The 3259-nt window shown below is 41.0% G+C and overlaps 1 non-coding gene across 1 annotated transcript; it reads left to right on the plus strand.

Annotated features, from left to right (window-relative positions):
* Positions 1–2903: 2903 nt before the first annotated feature.
* Positions 2904–3010, plus strand: LOC131247642 (small nucleolar RNA R71). The gene has a single exon (XR_009171918.1). It is a non-coding gene; the product is annotated as a small nucleolar RNA R71 (small nucleolar RNA).
* Positions 3011–3259: the final 249 nt, after the last annotated feature.

The raw sequence follows: 3259 nt of genomic DNA on the forward strand, positions 1-3259 counted from the left end.
GCTGTGGGTTGCTATCCGCCTGCTGCCTTCTGACAGCAGCAGCGCAGCTGCTGCATCTCTTCTTCCTTTTTTCTTTTTTTTTTCCCGCGGTATTTCACGTGTGGGGCCCGCATTAGGTGAATCCACCCCGTCCAATGGCCTCCCATGGCTCAAGACAAGCAAAATAAGCCCAACATTGAGCATATTTCGGTGTATAGAAACATGGAGGGTGTTTTAACGATAAATACATTATTTACTATGCTATGGCCCACCTAAAAGTTAGATTGGTCCCATTTTTCGGCTCAACGCCTAAAACAATCTAAGGAATGGAATGGACGGCTTGGATGGGCTCAATGCATCAAGGTGGGGCCTGTATGGGCGATCCACCTAAAAGCTTTAAAAAATAAAGTACATATATCTTTTTTTTATACACTCACTGTCGGCTCACACTTCACAAACCACGTCCAGCGTCTCTGGATGCTGGACGGTTGAATATAATACATTATTTAAGGTGGGCCCCACCTACAGATGTGTTGCCTAGGTGGGCCACCACAAGGTTGGATAATGTGGATAAGACATACATTAATGTGGGGTCCATCCGAGTGGGCCACATGACCACACCATCACAAAGAAATAAGGAAAGAGAGCGTGGGAGAAAGAAGCACCCACCTTCAAAACTACTACTCCTTCCGCACTAGGGCAATCTAGCTCCAAGGAGAAAGAATCAATGGTTGAGATTGGATTTTAGAGGTTGGATGATGGGGTATGAAGCTTCATGGTGGGTGAAAAAATGGAGGAAAGCTTGGACGTAAGCTACTCTCATGGAGCTTGGGAGAAATGAGAGAGAAATGAGGAAGAGAGAGAGTGGTGATAGTTGAGAGATGTGAGTGATGGATAGTGTACTTGATGGGTGGAGAGAGTGTGTGTTGACTTTAGAGGTTGCTTGGGGATGGGTGTTTGTACTTGACATGATGGGATAGAGTACTTGACACTTGTTGCGATTGATGGGACATTCTCTTGGGATTGCAACGCGCGGCGTTTCTCTCGAAATGAACACAAGCCCACATCTCCTGGCTCGAGTATCGTCTCGGCACGTGAGATGCGGCATCGGAACCGCGGCGACGGCGCGGTCGCAAGGGTACAAGTCTTGGGTCAAGTCGACTCGGGTTGATGGTGAGTGAATCAGGGTCACGCGCAAATACCGGTTGAGGGTCGAAGGTTGCCGGAATTTGACCGGGAAGACTACGGAAGTCTATGGAACGATACTATCTAGGATACGGGGCTTACAAGGTCAGAAGTGTTCTATCTTCTACGAAAGAATCAATCAAATTAACATCGTGGGCATCATTATCATCCTTTGCTTGTTTACTCATGTTAAAAAAGATATTGAACTCCAATGTCATATTCCAAAAGATAACTCATGACTACATTCCTACAATTAATGATTGCATTTGATGTGGCAAGGAATGGGCGACCAAGAATGATGGAAATTTGAGTGCTCATATCCACGATGGGTTGAGTATCCAAGACGATAAAATCTACTAGGTTGTAGAATTTGTCAACCTGGACCAACACATCCTCTATTACCCCTCTTAGTACACGAATTAAGCGATTAGCAAGTTGTAATGTGGTCCGGGTGGGTTTTAATTCACCTAGACCTAGTTGTTTGTAAACCAAGTATGGGATCAGATTTATGGTCGCTCCTAAGTTAAGAAGTGCATGCTCAATTTGGTACCAATTACACAAGCGATGGTTGGGCTACCAGTATCTTTGTACTTTTGTGGCATATCTTGCTTTAGGATGACACTCACTTTTCTGTTAAAAAGATTTTCTTTTAAATATTTTATCGTCTTTTAGTCATACACAAATCTTTTAGAAATTTGGCATATGAAGGTATTTGTTTAATGGCATCCAATAGTGGAATGTTAACCTTCACTTGTTTCAGCACCTCTAAAATGTCGTGAGAATTAGAAAGAAGTTTTGGTGCAATCAACCGTTGGGGAAATGGAGCAATCGACTTGCCTTGAGATTCTGGTTTTAACTCATGTGAAGTGTTGCTAGGTCTATTAGTTTCATCTATTTTCGGGTCCTTAAACTTTTTAGCCCTTACTGGAATATATTTGTCAATTGTTTTCTCACTCCTAAGAGTAGTGATAGACTTAACTTGCTCCATTTGATTTGAAGAGCTCGGGCAGCTGACTTCATATTGCTGTTTTGTATTGGGAAGAGGTTGAGTTGGAAAGTTTCCCTTTCCCCCAATCGCATTTTTTGTCTCAAGCCTTTGTATGGCCTTTGTAAAGTCTTGAAAGGCTTGTAGCATACCTTGATTGAAACGCTCTTGATTTTGAAGATCTTAAGAATCGGATCCTCTTAAGGTTTCCCTTGATTTAGAATTTGATTAGGGAATCCTTGAGTAGTAGTTTGTTTGTTCCTCCAACTGAAAATTGGATGATTCCTACAACTAGGATTGTATGTATTTGAAGTAGATCCACTAAAAAGTCTTTGGTAATTATTTATGGCATTAGATTGCTCATTCAGTTCCTCTTGAAAAGCAGGTATTGTTGGACAACTTTCAGTTGTGTGAATGTTGCAAGTACAAATACCAAAAACAGTTTCCTTAACCTTATCCTTCTTTAGTTTCATGGCTTCGAGTTTTCTTGTAAGATTAGCCACTTTAGCATTTATATTATCATCTTCTTTTAGAAGATAAATTCCACCCCTCCTTTAATTGAGTAGGCCTAAAAGTGGTGCTAGATTTTGGGGAGATGTCCCATGATTGTGTGTTTTCAGCAAGCTTGTCAAAATAATCCCACACATCATCAACCTCCTTATTCATGAATTCCCCATTGCACATTGTCTCGACCATTTAGCGCATGGAAGAAGTCAGCCAATCATAAAAGAAACTTGTTATTCGCCAAGTTTCGAAACCATGTTGTGGGCATGAGTTGACAAGATCCTTGAACCGCTCCCAACATTAGAAGAATGTTTCATCTTCCTTTTGGGCGAAGTTCATGATCGATTTTCTAAGGGTGTTCATTTTATGATATGGAAAAATTTTCTTTATAAACTCTCTTGTCATGTCATTCCATCTGCCAATAGATCGTGGACATAATAAATGTAACCATGTCTTAGCTTTCTCTTTCAAGGAGAAAGGAAAGAGTTTTAACCTGATTGTATCCTCAGACACATTTAGGAAATATAAAGTGGCTATGATCTCATCAAATTCTTTTATGTGTACATATGGATTTTCATATTCAAGTCCATGAAATTTTGGAAGGAG

The sequence above is a fragment of the Magnolia sinica genome, chromosome 5, assembly GCF_029962835.1.
Source record: "Magnolia sinica isolate HGM2019 chromosome 5, MsV1, whole genome shotgun sequence".
Classification (NCBI taxonomy): Eukaryota; Viridiplantae; Streptophyta; class Magnoliopsida; order Magnoliales; family Magnoliaceae; genus Magnolia; species Magnolia sinica.